Source organism: Budorcas taxicolor, chromosome 5, assembly GCF_023091745.1.
Source record: "Budorcas taxicolor isolate Tak-1 chromosome 5, Takin1.1, whole genome shotgun sequence".
In the NCBI taxonomy this organism is placed as follows: Eukaryota; Metazoa; Chordata; class Mammalia; order Artiodactyla; family Bovidae; genus Budorcas; species Budorcas taxicolor.
This window is the reverse complement of record NC_068914.1, coordinates 68,385,992-68,399,160: the sequence shown is the minus strand read 5'-3', so window position 1 is coordinate 68,399,160 and position 13,169 is coordinate 68,385,992. Positions and strand designations below refer to the sequence as shown.

General features: G+C 41.9%; 1 protein-coding gene across 1 annotated transcript in view; it reads right to left on the bottom strand.

The window, feature by feature from the left end:
• Positions 1-13,169, bottom strand: part of CRADD (CASP2 and RIPK1 domain containing adaptor with death domain) — a 194,115-nt gene that overhangs the window by 178,826 nt on the left and 2,120 nt on the right. The window lies entirely within an intron of this gene.

Below are 13,169 nucleotides of genomic sequence, written 5' to 3'. Positions count from 1 at the left end.
CACTTTTAAAAGCATATTTTTATTACACATTAAAAACATTTGTTATTAATTTACAAGTCACTCTCATGTTCAGTTTAGTACAGTCGCTCAGTCGTGTCTGACTCTTTGCGACCCCATGAATCGCAGCACGCCAGGCCTCCCTGTCCATCACCGACTTCCGGAGTTCACTCAAACTCATGTCCATCAAGTCGGTGATGCCATCCAGCCATCTCATCCTCTGTCGTCCCCTTCTCCTCCTGCCCCTAATCCCTCCCAGCCATCAGAGTCTTTTCCAATGAGTTAACTCTTCACATGAGGTGGCCAAAGTACTGGAGTTTCAGCCTCAGTATCAGTCCTTCCAATGAACACCCAGAACTGGTCTCCTTTAGAATGGACTCGTTGGATCTCCTTGCAGTCCAAGGGACTCTCAAGAGTCTTCTCCAACACCACACTTCAAAAGCATCAATTCTTCGGTGCTCAGCCTTCTTCACAGTCCAACTCTCACATCCATACATGACCACTGGAAAAACCATAGCCTTGACTAGATGGACTGATTTCCCATTTATGATAAGAAATATACTTATTTTAAACCACTACATCTGATAAGTCTATAAGGCCCCCAAATGATCAACATAGTCCCCTGGAAATGTGAGGTCTCTATCTCCTCTCTTTGAATCTGGGCTTCAGTACCACTTAACTGAAAGAGCACAGTGAACGTCAACACTATGAGAGTGTCCAGATCCAAGGCTTAAACTAGCAGCTTCTACTTCCTATCTTTTGAAAGTTAACCACCATACTGTGAGAAACCCCCTGCCACCTGTACAAAAGACAACGTGGAAAGAAGCCAACAAGCAGCACCAATTTACCAGAATTGTGAGCAGCCCACCCGGGAAACTGGTCCTCCAGCCCCAAGTAAACCATCCCAGTTGGCACGTGGTAAAGCAAAAATGAGCTGTCCCTTCTGAGCCCTGTTCAGACTGCACATTCATGGGCAAAGCCACTAAGTTTTGGAGTACCTTGTTCCAAGCAAAAGATAACCAGAACACCATATTACACTTTATGCATTTGCCTCCACCTCTCCCCAGTTACAATTAAAACACTTTGATGGGAATTCCCTGGTGGTCCAGTGGGAGAATTCAGAGCTTTCACTGCTGGGACCCTGGGTTCAAACTTCAGTGAGGAAACTAAGACCCCTATAAGTAAAAAAAAAATAAAAACATTTTAAAAAATAAATAAACTATTTGAGGATATGACTCTGCCTTTCAGTTTAGTTCAGTTCAGTCACTCAGTCGTGTCCAACCCTTTGTGACCCCATAGACTGCAGCATGCCAGGCCTCCCTGTCCATCACCAACTCCCAGAGTTTACTTAAACTCATGTCCATTGAGTCGGTGAAGACATCCAACCATCTCATCCTCTGTCATCCCCTTCTTCTCCCACCTTCAGTCTTTCCCAGCATCAGGCTCTTTTCAAATGAGTCAGTTGTTCGCATCAGGTGGCCAAAGTATTGGAGCTTCAGCTTCAGCATCAGTCCTTCCAATGAATACCCAGGACTGATCTCCTTTAGGATGGACTGGTTGAATCTCCTCGCAGTCCTAGGGACTCTCAAGAGTCTTCTCCAACACCACAGTTCAGAAGCATCAATTCTTCGGCGCTCAGCTTTCTTTATAGTCCAACTCTCACATCCATACATGACTACTGGAAAAACCATAGCCTTGACTAGACAGACCTTTGTTGGCAAAGTAATGTCTCTGCTTTTTAATATGCTGTCTAGGTTGGTCATAACTTTATAGCCATTCATTCAATAAACATGTGAGGACTAACATGTATGTAGACTATGTGAGGGGCTTCCTAGGTGGCTCAGTGGTAAAGAATCTGCCTGCCAATGCAGGAAACACAGGTTTGATCCCTGCGTTGGGAAAATCACCCGAAGTAGAAAATGGCAACCCACTCCAGTATCCTTGCCCAGGAAATCCCATGGACAGAAGAGCCTGGTGGGCTAGAGTCTATGGGGTCGCAAAGAGTTGGACACACTGAGCACACACGCACGCAGACTATGCTAGATGGATTTTGCAAGTACAGAGATAAAAAAACAGCCTTTGCCTTAGAGAAGAATACAGTCTATTTGCAGGGAGAAATGAAAAAATGACAATGACAATCATGATCTCAAAGACTTCGCACAACAGCCAGCAACAGCAGATACTCAGTGAATGCTGCCTGATGGATGAATGAATGAACCAGGTTCTAAGAACTGTTTGGTGAATTATGTAATTATTAATACCACAGTGATGCCTATTACTATCATCCTTTTACAGATGAAGTGTACCAATTAGCAACATATTATTTGCTGGCGGTTTAGTCGCTAAGTTGTCTGACTCTTGTGACAGTCTCCTGCATTGCAGGCAGATTCTCTACCCCTGAGCCACCAGGGAAACCCCAACATATTACTTCTTAGCTCTAAATTTACCCTCTTTGTCCTGCTTCATAATACTGGGGCTGGACCCAGCAAACATTTCTCCTTTGTCAGATGGTACAGTGTTAGTTTTCATCAATAGAGGGCACTGGTGAGATACTGCAAGACAATTGCAGAGGAAGGGGCTTTTCATCCTGGTTTGGGATGCTCTGCTTCCCTGGTGGGTCAGACAGTACAGAATCTGCCTGCAATGGATTCCCTGGAGAGGGAATGGCTACTCACTCCAGTACTCTTGCCTGGAAAATTCCATGGACAGAAAAGCCTGGCAGGCTACACTCCCTGGGGTCACAAAGAGTCAGACACGACTCAGCAACTAACACTTTCATTTTTCATTTTCACTTTTATCCCCTCTAAAGTGTACTACTGCATTCTCTATCAAGTTTCTCAACCTGGTAAGCTGCTCTTACAAACCAGTTCCAGCAGAACTTCCAGCAAGTTCACTGGCCACCAGCAGGCTGCATATTCATGTGCCAGTCACTTCATCTTCAATGAGGTCTGAACCTCAGTCTTGGGGGTGGAAAGGGGCCTCTTGCAAGCTCACAGTACTGCATCCTGAACTCCCCTTCAGCCCCTGAAAAACTTAGCTTCTTCCATTTGGTATTCCTGCGTTCCTTGGAGACCTCTTTCACACTGTTAGTAGTTAAGCATTGTTAACTTTTTACTAGTGTGTAAAGCTTTATATTTAATTTTCCTTATTCAAATTACTATGTGGTTTTTGTCTCTAGAATGGATTCTGGCAGGCACATAAAGGAATAAAAGACCTCTTAAACAAATATGGGAGGCCTGAAGAAGCACATTTTCCCATGGCACCATCAAATGACTAATTAAGAATAAAAAGAAACTGAAATAGTCAACAAATAAAAATTGCCATGCCAATCTCTTTTAAAATCTATGTCTAATCACATTTCTTAGAAAACATATTTTATCTTTTTTTGGTACTTCTTTCAATCTCCTATTTGGCAAACTGTTTAAAAAAAAAATCAGTGCAAATATTGGCCACATGTGAGACCCAAGGCAAGAAAGCGTCAGAAAATAAAGAAGCTGTGGCTAGCCCAGGTCAGGTCATCTAAGACATGTGACTCCAACCAGAACCAAGAACTGGAATTAGAGCAAAATTGCCTAGTGATCAATAAGACTGGAGGACCAGAGCGTCAGTGTTCAAATCTGAGGTCTGCTACTATTGAGCTGTGTGACCTTGGGCAATTTATCTAATAACGATAATGTACCTACTTCAAAGCTCTATGAAGATTAAGTTTATATATATAAAGCCCTGAGGCTAGAACTCTATCCAAATTCTCTTTCTAACCTCCTCTCTACTTCAACATGTTCAATCCATTTTTTCCCCAATATCATCTGATTATTACTGATCAATTCCTATTGAAATAGATATTGAATACCTATTGAAAATCTGTATCTATCAAAAAAGTTTCAGAAGACCTACCTTCTTTCAAAACTGTTCTCCTTTACTCTTCCTACCATCCCTGGCCTTCAACTTGGACCCTGCTGAAATAAGATGTAGAATATTCTCCTTCCTTAAAGGGCTACCACTTCTTTCCAGGCCCACAAACGTGGAACCTGTTAAAAATAAAAGAACAGGAGGGATACAGTACAGCCGACACTTCTCAATCAGCTTTCACCTCTTCCTTGTGGATCTGTCCCTCCCTCACTCCATGTGACTCTGGTGTCCTAAGGGAAGGGCTCACGACTCAGCGCAAGCTAACCAGACTCTGAACCTTGGAAGAAGACGAAGTGGAGGAACTGAGCTGCAGACAGTCATCAATGCCCAGAAATCCCCAGGGTTGCCTCACTCCTGCCCTTATTAAGTACGGGAATTTGAGCAACTCCCTTTAAGTTGTGAACTACCCAGTGCATGTTACAGAAATTCCTACTTTTGCTTATGTTAGCAAGAGGTCTACTGCTTGAACCAGAGGGCCCACATACAAGTCTGATTGACTTGCATCCCTTAGTTTCCCCATCTGTAAAGTTTCTGAGATACCTTCTGGCTCTAACCTTCCCCAATTCTGACAACAGGGCAAGCTCCAGAAGACGTGCTCTGACTGTTCTGAATTCTCCATAATAATGGTACCATTACCAGCCAGCCCCCATACACCTTATGGACAAATGGGGGACTGAGAGATGCTTTCAAAGTCTTATATTTAGGTTATAAAACCACAAGCCTCTCGTTTGCCACTTGCTACATCTCAGCAGTATTATTTTGGTAACAGCGTCGCCACCCTCTCTGCTTTGGTGCTGAGCATAAATAGAACATGAACATTTCCAGGAATTGTCAACTTGGCACTTCTCACAAGGAGTTAAGATTTCTTTTGTAACACTAACAAAAATAAAGCCTAAGACTAAAACCTGCCCCAAACTTCTTCTAGAAGTTACATTTCCTTCTCAATTAAAATTTACTGTTTGGAAAAGGACAATGTACTCTTTTTTCCCTTCAGGGGGAGAAGTCCTCCAAAGAATCATATTCATATACTCCTTACTGCTCAAACTGAGGAACAAGTATAAACACAGCTGCCTATTAAAATTAAGTAAAGGCAAACATTCCTGCAGCTAGCTACAACAGCAGCCTACAAGTCTGAACTATACCCATAAAAAGAGAACACTACCTTGCTAAACGTACAGTTTAACTGAGGCCGAGCCACCAGAAAAGCTGGTTGTTGCAACTGATGACTTTCCACAGCATGATTTAGAAGCTGCAGAAATGGGGCCTGATTCCAGGATTAGCAGAGCCGAAGCACCATCTCCTGACCATAGCCAAGAAGATTGAGTTTTTTTTGTTTTTTTGGGTTTTTTTTTACTCTCAAGGTACCCAGGGGCCTGTTCCTTGACCCCATATGGCCTCACATTACACCCTACTCCTCCTGCTAAAGTAAAAGAATAAAAGGATAAAGTGAGAGATGTGGAAGAAAGAGACCAACCAGGAATTAGTCTTTAGACAATAGGTGGGGAAGAGAAAGAAAAGCCCCTGACGCTGCACTTCTGAGACAGACTGGAGTAGGGGAAAGGAGGAGAAATCAGACTGGCAGATAACAGGCTCTGAAGCACCACAGGCTCTCAACATTAGGGAGGAGAGAAATGCGAATTTTGAGAAAGTGTCTTTACAGGATATGAATCAGCAGTCTTTGAAGTCAAAGTCTCTCGATTCCAAATTAGGCTTAACTATGTTGTATAACCTTGAGCAAGTGACTTAACATCTCTGTGAGCGAGGGTAATAATAATACCTTCCGCCTCATCAAGTTACTGTCAGGATTAAATGAATTAATAAATGCAAACTTCCTGGCACAGTGCCAGACACATAGTAAAGTAAGCCCCCAATAAATACTGTGATTATTATTCCACTAGTATTATTTGAGGCTCTTGCGAGACACAGAAAAGACTAAAATTAGTTTTTTATTATAAATTGAAACTGTGGGCAGACAGACAGATTGTCTGACCAACCCACAGACAGACAGACCAGGCCGGTCTCGGTCTTGACGACGGCCGTTTGCGCCTCTCGTCCCCTCATCCATCCTTAAGCCACCATCAGCTCCCTCTGAGGCTGACTATGGCACTAGTGGTAAAGAACCTGCCTACCGATGCAGAAGATGCAAGAGATACAGGTTCAGTCCCTCGGCTGGGAACATACGCTGGAAGAGGCCATGGCAACCCACTCCAGTATCCTTGCCTGACGGATCCCATGGACAGAGGAGTCTGGTGGGCTACAGTCCACAGGGTTACAAAGAGTTGGACATGACTGAAGCAACTGAGCATGCACACAGCATAAGGCTGACGGCAACACTCAACTCACTCTCCGCTGGCAGTTTCTGTCTCCATTTGAACACAGCTTGGTCTCCAGCGCTCACAGTAATGTGGGCGGTCTGTAATTACCAAACAGTGTGAACAGACAATGAAAGTAATTCCCCCAAATCCAAATTCACCAGATAATTCAAAACCCTCCCATCAGTTTTTCTCTATGAACACAGAGCCTATGAAGCCCCACAGAGCTCTAATGGAGTTTAATGTTGGTAGTAGACTCACACCTGTATGGGGTATGAAATGCTAGAACAGTCGTAAGCTACATTGTTTATGGAATTCAAAGAATTACAAACAATGGTGAGCACAGAGTTAAAACAAAACTACCTATCCTTCTACATCTCCATTCCTACCTCCTTTCATGGTCCCCCACCTGAAAATAAGAGCAACTCTTCAAGCAAGCACAAAGCTTTGGGAGGCCTGTTCCTGGGAAGCAACAGGTGAAAAAGGAGCCCAATCTGATGGTGAGGTCTTTAGGCTTTCAACCTTGGCGACACTTTAAAATTACCTAGGAAAGTGTCCGTGCCTGTGTTTGCACCTCTGTCTTTACCACCACTGCCCAGACCCCACCTCCAAAGATTCCGGCGTGAACTGGCCTGGGGCAAATACTGAGGATCATTTGTTGTTGATTTTTTTTTTTTAAGCCAGAGTTGAAAAACACCAAGCTAAATCAACCCTGATTGATCACCATGATCAGCATGACTGAGATAGCCTAGCTACCCATACATCCACAGGAGAGAGAAACAAATATCACAGGGAGGATTTCAAAAAGGAAATAACATTAAATGCACTTTTTAGAGTGATATGGAGGCGCCCCTCCTGGGGAGAGACCTGTCACATGGGCTGCTGTTCCTAGAAAGAGCTGCAGTTTGCTGCCAACAGATGCATTATTTCACCAGCCCCATAAATACTTGATAAAAGTCTTCTGTTCTTCCTTTATATCAGCCTTGCAGAAGAGGGGAAGGACGGGGTGGGAGGAGGAGCTTTCTGACAAAATGTAAGGCTGACCCATCAAAATTTCCTTTTAAATGATTAAAATTGGCATCGATAAAAATATTTTAGGAAAATCTCACGCCAGTATTCCTCAAAAAGCCTTTGACATTTTCCCCTTAAAATGAAGAGAGAAGCATAAGTAAAATTTTTTAAAGGCTAATTTCGATTACTAACATCACAACTTAATATAGTTCCATTTCTCAGCCAGTAGGGAGAGAAAATTACATAGCAAATGTCCTAAATCCAGAGTCAAGAGGCCTGGGTTCTGGTCTTGACAACAAATTACATTAGCTGTGTGATTGTGAGCAGGTTGCCTTCATCTCCCTAGCCCTCAATTTTCTCAGAGGAAAATTAGATGATCTTTGATCATCACCTTCCCAAACTTAAAGTGCAGAATACCAGGATGTTTCTCCATTTTGCCCACTTATTACATTAGCAAGTGAAGACATTTACAATTTAGACAACTTAAAATTGAGTCATTCTCACAATTCTGCTAGTAAATTTAACCAGCTGCCAGCCACCGTGCATCCACTGAATAAGCAAAACAGTAAAGTACCTTGACTAGATGTTATCTTCTGTCTGAAGGATGGTTGGAGCCTTTCTGCCCCAACTATGCCAGCCACACTAAGCTTCCTGTCCCCAAACTCCCGTTGCTCTTTTTAAAACAGAAAATACATGAAAAACATCTTCATGCTTTTTGCTGTATCTCATACCATTATTATTTTCTTAGTATTTTCCTTTATGTTAACTCATTTCTAAATACCATGTGTTTTAAAGCAACTTCAAAAACAGAAGCCTGTTTTACTTGTCATAAATGGAAGAAAACCACTACAGTACTATAAGAAAAAAAAAAAAAAAAGGCAAAACAACTGAATTCTAACTCAATACTGTTGTCCACAAAAGGCTTTATGCATGAGGAGCTTTTTCGGTCTACTAAGATGAAAAATTGTCAAGGGTTGCAAGAGACGTAACAGAAATAACTTGTACCAGATGGAGGTTTTCCTTTGGATTAAAACAGGATTAATTCCATGTCCATATATCACCTGAAATTATTTTAAGAACCACCCAAGATCATGGCTGTGCACGCATCTCACATTCTGGGAAGCACAGCGACAAACAGCCGAGACTGGGCCTTAGCAACCAGCCACGGGACGCAGCATCTCTCTGAAAGGAAGGCTATTCCCCCAGAAAGTTCTGGGCTCTAGCCATGGTGTCACTGGGGCTCCCACTTGAGTTCCTTTGCACTTGTGGTCCCCTCTATCTGAAAGCTTTTCCTCCAGGCATCCACTCTGTTGAAGAATTTAGGTCTCTGCTGAATGTCCTCCCATCAAAGCAGCTTCCTCTGACCACCCCATGTACTGTGGAAAGCCTCTCCTCACCACCCCGCATGCTGTTCTTCTTCAAAGCACTCTCACCTGATGTATTCTTCATTCACTTGCTTGTGGTCTGTCCCCATTAGACTACAGAATAGGAGGAGTCCAGAAGAGCGGGGGCTTTGTTTACTACAGTACCCCTAGCACCCAACGTCTGGCACGTGGTCAAGACGAATATTTGCCAAATGAATGAATGGATCTTCTCAGTTGATCTGGAGAGCCTTCCTGTCTTTGTTAACTACTGCCTGGCGCTTACTTAGTCCTCAAGAAGTATATGATAATTGTGCTGGAGACACACAGAAACTCAGGCTCACCGAAGACTCTGCCTTTAGCAGGAGGAGGGGTCTTGCTCTGAATGCTGACACAGCATACCCTCTCTAGGACACAGGATGCCAGAGTGAACTCTACTCAGGCACAGAGGAAGGGTCTGAACAGACCATGAGTCTGATGAACTAAGATCAACCCTGAACTTACCATACCCAGGTTGTGGTTTAGTCGCTAAGTTATGTTTGACTCTTGCAACCCCATGGACTGCAGCCCACCAGGTTCCTCTATCCGTGGGATTTCCCAGGCAAGAATACTGGAGTGGGTTGTCATTTCCTTCTCCAGGGGATCTTCCGGACCCAGGAATTGAACCAGGGTATTCTGGACTGCAGGCAGATTCCTGCATTGTGGGCAATTCTTTACTAAATGAGCTATGAGGGAAGCCCCAGAGTAGGTATGAATTCATGGTATGATTCAAAAATCCCACCCTAGAAAGCTCTCTAATAAACCTATTACAATACCTACAGTTTGGGGTTTTGTTTTTTTTCCCCTTTATTGCTCAGTAGCTTCAGGTGTATCCAAGCATACATCTGACAGCCTGAGTATATCCCGAAATAGTGGCTGGTGCAGTTCTGCGTGGTCACACAAGGCCATCTCCAAAAGGGATATGCTGAGTCCTGGAGACTCTGGGGTAGAGCGGAAACAAGCCAGCCCTACATCCTGCTCTGGTGAGGGCAGCCACACAGTCCAGGGCAAGGGTCCATGGCGAGAACCAGCTCAGGCAAAGTTACAACAAATGTCAGCCCCAGGACAGCTACTCCAGCAGGCATCTGATACTAACACAGGAGGCGGTACGCTGCATTCCAAGGTATCTGTCCTTCATCCTTGCAGTTGGCTAAGACACTATAAAAGCAGAAATTTAGCCCAATGAGGAAGGAAGGAAAAAAAAAAAAAAAACACCAAAAAACTCTTGAGCCTAAAAAGGACTGGAATTAAAAGAAGAGCTGCCAGGCTGACTGTTAGGTGGGAATTACAGCAGAGACCCAGGCCCACAGCCGGGGCCAACAAGGTAGAACAGAGAGTCCCTGGGCCCAGAAGTCTTACCCAGCTGGTGAGACTAGGCTGCTGACAAACCTCCTTCCCAGATCCAGATTAGCTCAGGCACCCGCATGAGCTTGTCAGTCTAGACAAGGCCCATGAGTAGTGGGCAGCCAGGCAGGCAAGCACATGCACCTCTACCCCGATTCAGCACCGTCCTCACCCTTTCGGTGACCTGCCAGGAGCCCAAGGAGGATTTCCAGCTGATCTAGTGTCCAGTGAGTGACCTTGGACAGTAAGGGACACACTGTGAAGTGTTCCTTCCATGGTGCCAAAATGGATTAAGTCATCTTATCACCAGAATTCCTCTTTTAAAATATAAAAGTCTTTATAAGGTGAGAAAAACAAGAAGTCAATTATCCATTAACATGCTGGGCTTTTTAAAAAATATACAACAACAAAAATAGGGATACCCATTATCTAGGCATAGTCGGAGACAATCAAAGATTTAAAGTATTTTCTTTGGTGTTTGCTTTTCTGTTTTTATGTTTTGGGATTTCCTGGCGGCACAGTTTAGAAGAACAGAGAGGATCAAGATACAACTTGATTCTTTTCTAAAAAATGACACACAGAAAATAAATTAAAAGCAACTAACTGGAATTAATCACCAAATATGGCCTTTGAGGTAGCTCAAAGTTTACAAGTGAAACACAAAAATTAACCAGACAAACAGAAGGAAAACCAAGAACCAAACAAGAAGACCAAATCAAGAAAATTTTTTATAAAATAAAATCAGTTCATGCAGGTCAGTCAGGATTGACCTCTTGGCCAAAGAGAAAGCCATTCCTCCCCGTTTGTTTTCAAAGCCTCCCAAGAGGAGACCACCAAGCCCACACAAATTAATTAATAACTGCAACCAAAATGAGTAAGAAGTCAGAAGAGGTTCATGTATACACACATGTATATATAAGCACCACATTTTCCTACATTCCAATTCCTCAAAATTCAAACATGCCTTTTAAAAAATTTAAATGGACTATTTAAAAGCTTATTAAAATTACTCCATTACAACACCGAAGCAGCACAGGGATTCTGGGAAATAGGCCTCTGGGTCCATTTGCAAGTTTTACAGGGACATTAAACTGAAGGCATTTCAAGTCTAGTGCTCTTCACAGAATGTTTTTAAATAGGTTTCCAATTCAGTCCTAATTTAATTTTATAATTAAAATACTGCCATCAAATTAATTGATTTAAAAACTTAAGGTTTAAGGTCTCAAATAAAGAAGGCTGTTAACTAACAACTCCTTTAAAGTATATCATTTCCTCTATGCCTTACATACATAGATAGTGCTGAAACTTACGGTGTAGTGAATTTTCCATAACATATGTTGATTTTAAAAGTGAATTTTATAAGATGGAAAATTACAAAGTGAAGAATGGAATGATAAACTTGAAATTTGGGGTTTATTAGTGAGCGGAGGCTAGGGATGAGCTAAGATTTGAGGACACCCAGGGGTCCTCAAAGGCCATGCAATAATTTTTTTAACTAAGTGACAGGGAAATGGGTGTTCACTTTACCATTATTCTTCATACTTTATTATATTTTGTAATCTTACTTAAAAGTATTCAAGAATTTTAAAAAAACTATTTAAAAAGTGAGTTTGTGTAATTGCCACTGTGGGAGATACACAGAACATTACATAAATCAAACTCTCTCTTCAGGATATTTTTTTCAATAGCAGTGTTACTCAACAAGAAGTAAAACAATGAAGAGGACTTCATTTGTGCAGCAGCCAACCTATTGTTCCATTCGACCACTTCCACAGAATTAACAAATTAATGTTATTTTTCCAAACTTCAATTTTTTCCCCACTCTAATGATTCATACTGCTCACTTAAAAAACTTTTTTTCTTCAACATCTCTGTTGACTTTCACATTAGTAAAAGAATAATTTCAATTTTTATTGTTGTTTGAATGAACTACAAGAAATGAAAATGGGGTCACACCTCTTTGAACAACATACAAAAGTACTATTTACAACACCCACAATGACTATGAAATTAAATATTTTGGTAGTAATAAGCTTTCAGTTTGCCTGTTTTGTTGTTTCCAATTATGTATTGCCAAGAGGAACCTCTAAGTCAAATACCATGTAACATAGACTCCCTAACATTTCTTTAGCCATTTTCCCACTTCTACGTTATTTATTCTGTTTTCAATCAAGTGGTAGAAATATCTTAGCTACTTCAGTTTGGCTTTGTTCACACACCTGGAGTATTTTATTTTGTAAGGATAATCCAATTTGAAAACTGAAATATTCAATTCAATTGAATGAAATGAAAATATTTTTGCTTTTTCCACAGGGGTTTTACAAGGCCTTCCTAAGTCAACCAGTTCTCTCATACAGATCAAATATTCAGACATATGCCATTAATAGAAATAGAAGAATTAATCAGTATTACTCTGGAATATCATTCAAAATATGAGGACCATGGGACAAAAATAACAAAGTGAAGTGAAAGTTGCTCAGTTGTGTCCAACTCTTTGTGACCCTGTGAACTAATACAGTCCATGGAATTCTCCAGGCCAGAATACTGCAGTGGGTAGCCTTTCCCTTCTCCAGGAATTCTTCCCATCCCAGGGATTGAACCCAGGTCTCCTGCATTGCAGGCAGATTCTTTACCAGCTAAGCCACAAGTGGTCTTTCTATTACTGGTTTGTGTTTTTTTTTTTTTACCAGTTATATTGGTGTTTAAAAAACAGCAACAACAAATTCTGGGGACCCCTAAGCTGGAGTAGTCCTAACTATCACTGCTGTAAAAACCTTAGCTTTCTTTCTTCTTTTTTTTTTTTTTTTTTTTTTTTTGCCAGTTCAGTTCTTTGCTCCTCAGTCTCTGCAGAAAGTAGAAGACAGGAAGGTGTCAAGCATGAACAAGTGTTTCCTATCACATCTTCTTCCTGCTACAAGCCAGGCTGATAGCACCAGGACTGTTTCTCTTTTCCATAGCTTCCAATTTTCCTTAAAATCAAAATGAGACACCTACTGCCCACCCCAAAAAACTGCTGTCCTTATAAAATTATATACTCTGGGTGTTTGAACAAAGCCAAACTAAAAAGAACGCCTTTAAATCAATAGCCTTTAAAAACAAACTAAGCCAACCTTCCAAATAATTCCCGTTGGCCACACAGGACAGGGAACAGGTGCAGGCGTGCCTTCCTCGAGGCGGTCTCCTTCAGGAGTCTGAC